The sequence below is a fragment of the Ascidia mentula genome, chromosome 5 (genome assembly GCF_947561715.1).
Source record: "Ascidia mentula chromosome 5, kaAscMent1.1, whole genome shotgun sequence".
In the NCBI taxonomy this organism is placed as follows: domain Eukaryota; kingdom Metazoa; phylum Chordata; class Ascidiacea; order Phlebobranchia; family Ascidiidae; genus Ascidia; species Ascidia mentula.
Window position 1 is genome coordinate 21,280,618 of NC_138570.1, and position 14,057 is coordinate 21,294,674.

Here is a 14,057-nt window from a genome sequence, read left to right on the forward strand (position 1 = left end):
AAATAGGTTGTTTATGTTTAGGTTAACTTTGTTTTCCGAATAACTAAAAGTAGTTATGTTTATTTAAGCTTTATTTATCATTTGCGAAAGAAGTACTTGTCTTTAAATTTTGGCAAAGAAATGCCTATAATTATTTTAACTTGATTTAAGCAGTTAGTTTTGTTGCCTAAGTTACCTATATGGCTTTATTTCCCAAATTACATGGTTTATAACACAACTATAATGTGGCTGCTTCTACCGGCTACAATTTTTTCACCTGTCGCCAGCTCGGCAAGTTTTTCCTATTAAATTGTTTATTGGACATCACAACTCGGACATGCGTTGAACGCGTGATTACAATGACTTTTGTTTTAACTCTCGGTCATAAGATAGTTACATACGCTTTGGGCTTTTTTAGTACATACATGTATTGAGCGGCGACAATACTCTAACCGCCTCACGAACGTTCGATTTCCTTGGTTCACACGGGGCATGGTTAAACCAGCGCTTTAGACATGTTTGTTGGAAATATCATTCTTTCCGAACTAAAATAATTATTAAGGCATTGCACAGAGGTATTTTAAAAACAAGAAAACATCTTACATAAACGAAACGTTTCGTTCACCACGTGCTGATAGACAATGGTAAACATGTCCTATAGTGTCGAAATCCACGGCCTTCAAACAAATCCCGCAAAAAAACTGACGCTCTTTGTACGTAATAAGGTTTGTGCTATATTGAACCAAATATTGGAATTGCACTATTGCTTAGTCTCGTGAAAACGCAAGTTTAAGTAGCTACGCAAGAGCCGGGGAAATCCCCATCGTCCGTTCGTGACGTGTTAGAGTATCTACCGGAAAAAGTAGCCTAGGCCCAGACTCCTTTATTGCCCTAGCTGCGATTCCAGTGAACTAAATTACAAAGGATACGTTAAATTACTCTTCCCAAGCCTGAATCACGTTTTCCCAATTGTTAATTCGTTGCTTGTCATAAGCTGTCTTGATTTTGTGATATCTTTTCAATTTGTGTTTATTCGAAAATGATATTTAGTTTTGTTTCAAAAAAACAATTTTGACGAAATGACAGAAGTTGGAAAACTTATCAAATTCGCGCATCTATTGGTTGGTCGTAACGTGCTCAATTTACAAACAGATATTAACTAAAATATTAAATCTTTAAATCAAATGTGTAAATCTCTGTTTTTAAAACTGCACGTATTTTAATTGCCAAAAAAATCGGCCCGGTGTTCAAGCCTAATTTTATTTCTATTTGTTTAAAAACCCCTACCGGCATCGTTAAAGTTTCGGTCTTGGTGACCGCTGCGGAAGAAAAAAAATGGCGGAAGTTTTGTTTTTGTTAAACTTATTTATTTTTGAGGAATCACGAAAACACAAATAATTATGAGGAACATGAGGTAGTTTTTGTGTTGAGCTTCTGCTTTAATCCGAACCACTGGAGTCAGAATCGGAGTTGGGGAGGATCTGTCCACCCAAATCCCAAACTTCCGGCTGAAAAGTCACAAAAGTTTTGATTTTATTAATATTTACAAATAAATATTTTAAATTAAATCCTCACAGGATCTTCCATATTCCCAAGTGCGTCCTCCACCATCTTAATCGAATCCGGATCCAATTCGCACCAACGCAGATCCAACCTCCCCCCAACCTTCAGTAAAATCCCACAAATTTTTTTGACATCTTCTCTTCGATGAAAGTCGTTTCCATCCAGGCCGAGATATGCCACCTGTTTGAAAATATAAATATTGTTTGTAGGAAATGTTTTGATTCTCTTTAAACCAGGAATAAACAAATATTAAAAGTGGAAAAAAGTAAAAAATACACAAACAAAATTATTCCCAAAACCACAATAAAAATATTTTATGTCATTTTTCTTAAAATCGAAAACTTTGGTAAAAAATGCTTTTATTCAAATAAAAACTTATTCCGAAAATAAACAAAAACCGAACAAACCCCGTATTCCATTCTTTTTATTGCTTCACAAATAATATTTAAATCTTCGGAGTTCAGGTCGCAATCCCCCAGCCCCAGCTTCAAATCGTTTCTTGTAACTTTTGGTAAAAATTCCGCCAAAACCTCAAGGATTGAGTGAAGTCGGGTGAAGGAAAAATTCAACATCCGAGGACAAAACCTGGCGAGTTTTTCTAGATGGCATTTTTGGATTTCCTTCAAATCCAGAAATAAATCTGAAACAAAACAGAAGCAAGCTTATTAAAAAAGCAGAAGTCTGGTTTCCAGTTTTAATAAAATCACTTAAAACAAAACTTACTTTATTCTTGCACAGAATTCCCCACGTTTAAGTCGGATTTAATCAACACAAAAACCAACAAATCAATCCAATATAAAACGTTTAAATTATCAGAAAATATAAAAATTACACGACAGAAATAAACACGACCTTCCTTTACAAGATTTTTTTAGCAACTGAAAAAAACTGCACTGAGTGTTCGGTTCAAACAATGACTGTGTGACGTAACAAACCCACCCATTGTTACATAAATAAATGTAATGTTTACAAACACGCATTAAACTGTTGGCATTCATATCATTTACTCACTCAGTAGATCGTATTCCCTGGGTTGAGATTTGAGATATTTTGAAAGCGCATCCAATAATTTCGCACTTTTGTCTGGAAAACAAGAAAGACCAACATTTGCAATGGAAATTGTAAAAATGCATTTGGTTGGACGAATTATTTGCACTCATATATATTTTTACAAACACAGCCATTATTTGTTGAAGATTTGCGTTACCAAGTGAAGTGTAAAAAGCGCTTTGCACATCTAACCGCAGTGCTGTGAAATTGTTGAGTTTAAATATGTTAATTCAAATAGCATACGCGAATGCGTATTTTTGTAATGTTATGAAGGCAAGACAATGACCGATACATGAGAATAACACAAAGCAGATTTCATTGGTTTACTCCAACTTGTAGCCTGCTAGATTCACATTGAAGTTACGTTGGCATTTAGTTTTGGTCCAGTTTTGCAAGTTTTTGAAATATTTTGAGTTACTTGACCTTAACAGCTTAACTGGCAACATTAAATGCAACAAAACCTTTTTGTGGAATGCTGGGGAATGTCATCTTGCTAGCGGAACTAGTAGCACATCCAGGGTCCAAGTTGGTTTCAGTATTGTCACTTCTTGAAGCTGTCAGCAAAAAAGAAATTATGACACAAAACGCAGTAACATTTCATGCAATGGCATGATCGCCCCACTGCGCAGGTCCTTGCTTGGCGATCACAGCTAACGTATCGCGAATATTGTGTTTTCAGGCTTGGCAGCCCAGGCATTGCAGCCTAGCTGGATCAGCCACTTTTTCCTGACAAGTCGGAGCAAGATTTGAAAAATCAGGTGAGGTTTGAACTCATGACCATGGGCCAACCAACGCTCTACCAACTGAGCTACAGGAGATCTATACCACTAATATTTCATGCAATGGCATGATTGGCAGTATCGCCAAGCAAGGAACTGTGCACTTGGGCGATCATGCCATTGCATGAAATATTACTGCGTTATCTGATACGGTGGTAGAGATCCCCTACGTGTATGTGAAGGTTGCCTGGCAAGTTGTGCGCTTGCGCACCAGTGTCCCTTCGCCACAATATACCCCGTGAAACCACTGAGCTCATATAGCTCAGTTGGTAGAACGTTGGGCCTGGTCAGCCCAGGGTCGTGAGTTCAAACCTCACCGGGAGCTTGATTTTTCAAATTTTGCTCCGACTTGTCAGGAAAAAGTGGCTGACCCAGCCAGGCAGCAATGCGTGGGTTGCCAAGCCTGCAAACCTTATGACACAAATTCTACAGATGAAGGAATGTACTTACAACTTTCCTTTCCAAGCAAGAGGCCACAAACAAATCGTCGCGTCATGTTCCAGTGTTTTTCTCCAACCAATGTATCAAGGAATTTGTCGAAGTCTTCATCTGGCATGAACAAGGAAATGTACGAAGCAGCAGAAAATTCCTGAATCATTTGGTGAACAAAGAAAAAACAAGAAGCTGCAACATCGAAAACTTTTCTTTCTGAAAACCACGAAAATTTTGGTAGTTTTATTATAACATCTTGTACTTTAAGATACTCCAGGCCCACATTTGAGAGTTCTTGGTGGGTAAATACAACAGTTTTACGAGTCATTCCATTAAATGCCATTCTGCCAAGTGCTTCTCTCAAAAAGTGTATACTACCCTTAGCATGCTCGGATGCATCGAGTTGTTGCAAAACAACATCAAATAAGCTTGTAATTGTGCCAAAACAGTTTTTGTCACCAAACAAACCAGCATACACAGCAAACTGCAAAAGTAATGGATTGTGACAAAAGTCTAGCATTTCTGGAGTTTCTTTAAGTTTTTCCCACAGTTCGTTTGCCTTTTCTACAGCAAAGAAATCAAATAGCTTCTTCGTGTTTTCTGTAGTAAGGTCACGGATATATATAGTGGGTTTTGGACGAAGTCCCACAGGAATGGAAAGCAGTGAATGAGGACGTGATGTAAAGATCAATGATGATTTTTTGAACAGGGTTTTGCTGCAGAGATTAGCAACAAGCTGTTGAACTGTGAACGGAGTTTTATAATCTGTATTAATTCGCTTCATATTTTCTAATGACCATGTTGCCTGGTCCAGACCATCAAATACCAAAACACATTTTTCTTGGTTTTGTTTCATCCATTTAAATGCAGCATCAAGGTCAGTTTGCTTAACATCTGGAAACTGCCTATCAAGTAGGAGTTCTTGAAGTGTGAGTTTTTCATCTCCATAATCTAAATTCATGAAACTTAGGTGTAACACCAAATACCCGTCTTTGTTTTTTCTCAAAAGTTTCTTGGACAAAGTGGATTTCCCTGCACCAGCTGCGCCAATAATGGCAAGAAACTGATCACCACTTTCGATTGTGGAAAGCAGCTCATCAAAAGTTATGCGCTCTCCTTTAACTTTATTTTCATTGTACCTTATTGTTGATGGCACAAACTCTTCACCTTTCTTGGTATCAATACCTTGGTAGAAATCACGTTTCTCCAGCTGTGGACAAACATCTGGGATTCCTTCTTCATTTAAACCAGAAAGAGGTGTGACAGACTTAATTTTGTCCTGTTCATGTTTGATGATTTCAATGGCTTCTCGCTGCTTTTTGTCTGCAGACAGAAATATAACTAGAGACAAGTAATTATGGCTCACTAGACATTATCATATGGAAGCATTCGGGCATTATTGTCAGACATTATCTAGGTAAATATTTTAAATGCAGTAAAGAGGATGAAACAGCTTACTTTCATCTGCTTGTTCACCTTCGTTTGATGGACCTGCAAAAATTCACACTAATCTGACTTTAAGGGTATAATATCGGCCTGGAGTATTGTAGTTGTTTATTATTATTGGTTGATTGACAATGCCCTGAACTGCAGCAATGCTACCAGTTATGGTTGCTCCCGGTGCTGATATGTGCTGTGTGGAATCTGATTCAAAGTTAATATCTTGTTAGTGCCTGAAATATCATTTGTACATTACTTGCCTAAAAATAAAAATTTCATTTTAGTTAGGCTACTTTAATTAAAAAGTCACTATGCATGATACATTCCCAATAAAGCTAAGGTTTAGTATGAGGCATAATTGATTTTAGTAACTTTCCACTCAGTTTTATGTAATAAAGGAGAGAATAACACATTAGACCTGCTTTCTGTTGGACAACTTTCGAACCAGATTCTGAAATTGTTGTAGTCATTCTTCTTCTCTTGCTTTCTGACTCCGTCATGATGTTTGTCGGCAATGTCCCTCTTTCGAAAACAAATGCAGCAACTTGTCACAATTTTTGAAAGCTTTTCACTGTAAACAAACATAAATGCAGCTCACAGAAATCATTTCTTTAATCCAAGCTCAAACTACAAAACAAAACCTCAGTACAGATTAATCTTGCAACTCTTTAAAACCAAAGAAAGTCTGCATAAACTTATTTATGTAAATAAAACACAAAGATATTTCGTTGGTACTCCAGCGCAATCCTTTCACCCTGCTTGTGACATTGTGACCTCTGTAACCCAGTTATCGTTGCGCAGGCGACTGTAGACGCTACCGCTTTGTGGCACTATTGAGCAAACATTTAAAAAATTCGGGTGTTGTGGTCTGTTTAGATCAGTTAAATAATTAAATTGGTCTTTAATCAGGTTTTAAGCAAGCTTGTGTGCTTTCACCAAAAACAGATTTACTAAAATTAAGAGAATAAAAGAAATGGGCTGAGACATCCAAAAAATAGAAAACATAAAAATTTTTGGAATATAGGTCTGGCCTTTTTTTCAGAATTTAAATTTGTGTTAAATTTCAGGCAATTTGGCTGAAAACGAATTGGAATAGGATCCTTATATCCTAAATTAATTTCTGCTCTGGTTATCCTGGCTACTATTGTCTACTATATTTTCTACTTGCAATATGGTTCAGACCCATTCCTATGCTCATAATTCATGCTTCAATACATTTGGATTTTCGAATATGATCCTGGTATGTCTGGGGTAAACGTGACAAAAACATGTTGTTTCATGAAGGACCTGAACTCTGTCTTCACCTGGTTTACGATTTGTTTAATGAAGACTCGTAATGGAGAAACTAAACGCGCGCTCGACGTTTGGCGTCATAGCTGACAAACAAAATTAATCTGCACTCCAGGTTCTAGGCAACTTTAAGGTGAAGTAAACCACGATTTTCGGACGTGTATCGTCTCGCCCCACATATAATTTTCGATGGCTAACACTTTTATATGATGACGTATCTTTTTCAACTGTTTTTGCGCACGGATATCGAAGCACCACTAGTTCAAATCCAGTGCGAATTTAATTGCTTTCAATGTCAGACCGATGTTAACTGCGAGTTCTCTGATTTGAAGATTTGCTTGAACCCACACAACGCAAGTGGTAACTGATCAAGCCTACTATTCGTGGTTAAGACGATATTTTGTCTCATTCTGCATTTATTGTTGTTGTAATTGTTACCAAGAGGGATGTTAGTTACTTTGAACGCGGGTTACTCGACCGCCTACGAGGTAGCAGCATGATTTTTTTACACGTAAAAGTCCATAGGCTGACCTTTCTAACGATATCAAAACTATGAGAAAAAAACATATTAATAATCGGTTATGAATATTATATGCCTATTATGACATAACTCTAAGCAACGACGTTTGCCGCTGAAATCCTTCAAAACAAATATTCTCCTGCCTTAATTCTATTAAATAAAACCAAATTTGGCCTTCTAAAAAACGCGAACATTGTCAAACTTGCAAAACAAAAACCATACCACACTTATTTTCCCATGTTTTCCGCACACCACGAACACATTTCGGCCATAAAACCTTGCACAAACGTATGCCGCTGCATTTTTAACCAACAACCTTACACACTCCTGCTATCAAATAAAATCAAATTTGGCCTTCTAACAAAACGCGAACCTTCTTTAATTGGACAAATAGTGACCATACCCACCTTGCGCCCTTGAACGCTATAGAGCAACACGCGAATCGAACACGTTGCCAACGCGAACCCCATGCTTTTAACAAATGGCGCTTTCTTGCTATACGAAAGCACAGCTTAAGCAAGCGATTTAACTTCTGTATAGATGACGAAAGCAACCTTGACTTTTCTTACTTAGCTGGGCTGATCCCTCCAAGACCAACAAGTCACAGTTTTTGCGAGTGAGAAGCCTTCAGCAAACATAGGCAGTTCGCCACTTACGTCACAACCACCGTCTGCGTATTGTTAACCTTCCAAACAGTTTACGCTTTTGAGTGAGAAATTGCTTCAGTTGTATGGATTCACCAGTGAGTAACCAAGCATGTCAAAGTGTGGTACCACGCCTTACTTATTACGTCACAATAAAAGTAATCACTGCCTCAAACTATGTATAACTGATGTGGGCCCAGATCACAACAAACAAACTTCTACGCGTTTCTTTTCTCAGCATTGTGGCTCAAATTTCAACTCGGGCTATTTCTTAAAATCATGCTTGGAGAACATCTTTTAAACTTGTTTGTGATAAAGGTTTGCTTGCTGCAATCTTCACTTGAGAATGAATAAAGGAATCAAGACGCTTTCACAAAGTAACAGTTTCCTCATAAATTCTGCCCAAGTGAACGGCTGTGAATTTAGTTCCGCATTTTCGTTGAGCTCTGAGAGAGGAAATTGCCGAATATTCGGTTTCGGCCGAATATAAAAATAGCTGTTTCGGTGCATCACTAGTATTTGCACTGCATTGTTCGTAGTCCGACCTTTTAAACCACATCAACACATACAAATTCCAACCAAGGTTGTTTGTTATTTAGGACATGATAACGTACATGTTTGCACAATAACCTCACCTTAGGCTGAGTGCTTGATTTGTTGATTCAAATAGTATGTTGTACCTTAAAACCGCTAAAAATATTCTTTCACTCGTCACGCATCACTGTTCACAAAACGTGCTTCGTATGGATCAGTGTTCTGGCGACGGTTATCAAGCATCTCTCGAAACAAGCCAACAGAATACAAACCAACATTAACGTATGTTTGGTTTGGTTTACCAGATAAGAAATAAACCAACGTCAGACAACTGCACCACAGATGAACTGGTAATGCTCGTTAATGGTAAGAATTCTCTGCAACATATTTTGGTTGTTTGTTTCTTTGTCTTTTCCTGAAGTTATTTCACAATCATTTCTACATTTATTATATTTAGATCCAACTACAGTTAAATATTGACGACGTGAACGCTGACCCCGTGATTTTTAAAGGGGTGGATGACTACCAAATACACATTATTGCGCAACTTGAACTTGCTCACCGATTTGGTCGATTACGTCAGTTATTTATAATGCTACATTACGTAAGTGTCCCAAATACGTTGTTTTATGTTGAAATCCAAGTCTTTGTTTTCCGATTAACTGAAAGTAGTTATGTTTATTTTAGCTTTATTTATCATTTGCGAAACAAGTATTTGTGTTTAAATTAACGTTATTATTATTTGCCAAAGAAGTACCTATGTTTAATGTAACTATTTACGTAGTTAGTTTGGTTGCCTAAGTTAACTATATCGCTTGATTGCCTACATAACATGGTTTATAACACAGCTATAATGTCGCTGCATCTACTGGCTAGCACTTTTTCACCCATGTCGTTTCGTTTGACATCACAACTTGGGCATTCATTGAACGGGTGATTATAATGATTTGGTTTTAACTCTCAGGCACAACAAAGTTGTGTTTTTTTGTATGCACATATGTTGTGCGGCGACACTAGACATAGACCATGTCTCTGTACATCAGCGCCATATGGTTTGAAGCAAATTCTTTTGCAAACAAGTGACTCTTACTTAGATAAGTAAACTCCCTTTCGTTAAATAACCTTCTGCCAAACGGCGTTTTCCATAATAGCGATAATCTCATGTTAAAAGTGAATCTTGATACTTCTTGGTGCAATGAATAGACATTGCTATGCGTATGTTAAAATACTATTTTATGTTTCTGTTGCTGTCAGGCATATTGTATTTCGATAACATCACGTGATTTCACAAGCGGTGTTACCGTTATTTTTTCGTTTTCTTGGCGTTAGTTGTGTGCTGTACCTGTATCATTACCCTGAGAAAGCGTTGTTGGATAACAGGCGAAACGTCGGTGAATAACGTTTTTATATATGTGCCAGAAGAACAGACTGTTAAGATTCAATTACTATTGTGAAATACAATTACTAGTTTGTAAGTGGAGTTACACGGTCGGCTGCTTTGGTTTACAACAAATTGACGAATTAATGCAAATCTGAATGTGCTGAAGTCATTGTATGCGTTTTTATGTTTGTATATTTTCGTTGTGTTTGTTACATTACCTACTTTGAGTCAGCTTTTAAGTTGAGTGGTTGAATTGTGCTTGGAGACAACGCAGCATTTTGAAACCAAGAGGGCGCCATTGAGCTGCTGGTCAACAGAGTGTGGAAAACGTCACGTGACGAGAAGATGCAGGTGTCGCGATGCCAGAAATTACGTCATAGAGTCGCGATTAAACAAAAGATGTTTGTTCTAAAGGTCGATCTTCTCCATTGTTTATCGTGTCTTGTTAGCGGTTGTCAGGAGAACGAAGACAAACGGAACGAATTGGACGAATTCGGATTCGAAATTATTCTGCAAGTCTGCAACTCGCCCAGTATGGTGGGTTTGTTGTAAAACCTTTGTGATGTAATAAAGAATGCTCAATATATAGTACCGGGTGGGTAATCCCCACCTCTACTACTTGTTTCCCACAACTCCTGTTGAATCTGCGAAGCTTGCTTTAAGCCAGGGTATTTACTTTCTATTGAAATTTACGTACAAATAATTGGCGATAAAGTTAATTGCGTGTGCATAGTTTATGTGTGAACGAATTGGAAGTAATTTTTACTAACAATTGTTTTGTTCTTTCTAAGGCGGTGGAATTACAAGCAGTATCCGCACTAACCATGTTCGCATTCAACCGAATCCAACAACAACAACGGATTTCACGCTTGGGTGGTTTGAGCCTCATAACGTTTGAGGATTTATTTCGGTGCAAGGATCCGATTTTTAAAACTACCGCAGCTTTTCAGGTAAAGTTGGAAAGAAATATCTTGTATCTGAGAAAGCTTTGTGAGATGAATTAAAACCTCATGCAATAATACAAACCTTGTGGTTTATGTGGGACGAAAGCGTGGAGGAAGTGGTTTTAAGTTATAGCAGTTGTGTATTTAACAGCTGGTTGTTCTCGCTCGCATCATAACAAACACTTCCCTTGTCGAATCTTCCGCTAGAGGCGTCATTACGCTCGTCAACTTCCTCGATGACGTCAACGATGACGTAGTGGCAATGGCAGGTACGTGTTGAAATATATATTCGACTTTTTGGGTGATTTGTAGTTTCACATGAAAGAAAGATGACGTAATGATGACGTATTACAGCGGATTATCTTGCGTCACTCGCCCACACGAGGGCGGGCGTTCCTGAAGCCATCGTCACTTGCGGCGCTGTGGAGAAACTTCTTGGTAAAGTGAAGTCGGAGAATCAGTTGATTCGACAAACTGCTGCCCAGGCATTAGGTTGGTTGTCTATATATGATTTCTATGGAGTTGTCGGGTGACAAAATAACGTGAGATTGTTTAGGAAAACATGCACTTGGTTTCCCTATTACCTTATGTATTACATTGACATTTATCTATTTCCACGTGGTTTAAACTTTATGATGACATTTTTAGGATATTTATCTTTCAACCGAACGGCGAGCAGAGAGTTGATGACGTCATGTAGAGCGACTGAAGGCCTTTACGTCACTCTTACGGATAATTTGGGTGAAGATGGAAAAGTGTCTGATGAGTTTGTGGCCGAGTTTAAACGACAGGCGACCATCGGTTTGCCGATTGTTAAAGAAAAGAGGAGTAAGTTCGTTACAATTTGTGTTAACGCACATTTCTACTGAGCTTAGACACAAGCTTTCATGCAGCAAAAGTTCTGGGGTTTGTTTCAATCATAAAAATATCAACCTTTGTTTATTCAGGGCCGCCAAGACCTCACACATCGCAAACGAGGGGAAACACCTTACATGTTAACGGGTAGGAAATGCCTCGTAGTGTGCGTTAAAATACAGGAACACTGAAATATGGATTTTTCAGAGCTGCTCACCGGACGATGAGAGCACGTTCGATTTCCCCGGCCAACAGAAAAGTTTCTACAAAGAAACAAAACTTTTCTGTTCCCAAGTTTTACTTATTTTAGAACAACAGTTTCCTGTTTTTCTTTTCTTGTCAGGTTCAAAACATTGTATGCAGTTGCGCGACAAGTTCGTGTAGTTTGTAAATATTTCACTGTGAAAATTTGTATGCTTCCTGTATTATGTGAAAGATACGATGCTGTTTTTTTATGTTCTTGCATTTTCTTTTGAAGTGACACGTTTTGTGAGATTTATAAAACTGTGAACATCCCAGATTCTTCCACTGATGTAACATTTTTTTACTCATAATTGCATCGTGTGCACTTAGTAAAGATTGTTTGACAAAGTTAGACATATGCATATTTACCTTAAATTTTTGTAGAAATCGAGTAGCTTTACTACAATAAATTGTTGGCTTCCAACCGAATATTTGTAATATAGAATATTGCTCGTTCATGCAAAATGTACATCAACTTTATTTAATCTGCCTATTTTGTGTATACAAAAAAAATTAGGTAATTATTGCAAGCATAGAATACTAAAACAGTATTCTATGTTGCAAGTCAGCAATCAGCATTGGAAAAGTTAATGTTCTGGTTGCGAGGATAAAATCGCTGTTCGTGTTGGAAAATCACTGAAGCGTGGAAGAGACGAATTTTGTTTACAATTTTCTTGGGAATTAGTTTGTTTAAGAACTTGCTGCTACACTTAAAAACGAATAAAGGAATCCGCTTTCACAAAGTAATAGTTTCCTCACAAATGCTGCCCCAGGCAACGATTGTGGATTAAGTTCCGCACTTTGTTTCGCTGCTGAGAGAGGAATTACTGGTTCCGCTTGGCTGGACAGCTGATATTTGTTGCGTCACAATCTTACTGCGGACAAAGCGAGTGAGTCGACGGCGGAGAGATTGACAATATATTGTTGGGTAAATTATCGAATACGCAGATAACTTTGCTGTTTGACGCAGTAGCGGATTGAGATATTTACACAGCGTTGTTCGTAGTCCGACCTTTTCAAAGACATCAACACATACAAATTCCAACCAAGGTTGTTTGTTATTTAGGACATGATAACGTACATGTTTGCTCAAGAACCTCACCTTAGGCTGAGTGCTTGATTTGTTGATTCAAATAGTATGTTGTATCTTAAAACCGTTACAAATATTTTTTCAGTCACGCATCACTGCTCAGAGAACGTGCTTTGCTGGATCAATGTCTGGCGACGGTTATCAAGCATCTCTCGAAACAAGCCAACAGAATACAAACCAACATTAAGGTGTGTTTGGTTTGGTTTACCAGAAAAGAAATAAACCAACGTCAGACAACTGCACCACAGATGAACTGGTAATGCTCGTTGATGGTAAGAAATCTCCGTAACATATTTTGGTTGTTTGTTTCTTTGTCTTTCCTGAAGTTATTTCACAATCATTTCTACTTTTATTATATTTAGATCCGCATGAACTACAGTTAAATATTGACGACGTGAACGCTGACCCTGTGATTTTTAAAGGGGTGGATGACTACCAAATACACCTTATTGCGCAACTTGAACTTGCTTACCGATTTGGTCGATTACGTCAGTTATTTATATTGCTAGATTACGTAAGTGCCCCAAATATGTTGTTTATGTTGAAATCCAAGTCTTTGTTTTCCGATTAACTAAAAGTAGTTATGTTTATTTTAGCTTTATTTATCATTTGCGAAACAAGTATTTGTGTTTAAATTAACGTTATTTATTATTTGCAAGAAGTACCTATGTTTAATATAACTATTTACGTAGTTAGTTTGGTTGCCTAAGTTAACTATATCGCTTGATTGCCTACATAACATGGTTTATAACACAGCTATAATGTCGTTGCATCTACTGGCTAGCACTTTTTCACCCATGTCGTTTCGTTTGACATCACAACTTGGGCATTCATTGAACGCGTGATTATAATGATTTGGTTTTAACTCTCAGGCACAACAAAGCTGTAAGTTTGGGATTTTTGTATGCACATATGTTGTGCGGCGACACTAGACATAGACCATGTCGCTGTACATCAGCGCCATATGGTATGAAGCAAATTCTTCCGCAAACAAGTGACCCTTACTTAGATAAGTAAACTCCCTTTCGTTAAATAACCTTCTGCCAAACGGCGTTTCCCATAATAGCGATAATCTCATGTTAAAAGTGAATCTTGATACTTCTTGGTGCAATGAATAGACATTGCTATGCGTATGTTCAAATACTATTTTATGTTTCTGTTGCTGTCAGGCATATTGTATTTCGATAACATCACGTGATTTCACAAGCGGTGTTAGCGTTATTTTTTTTTAAGTTGAGTGGTTGGATTGTGCTTGGAGACAACGCAGCACTTTGAAACTAATCTCTTATAAAGCAACAATTCTACACACACAG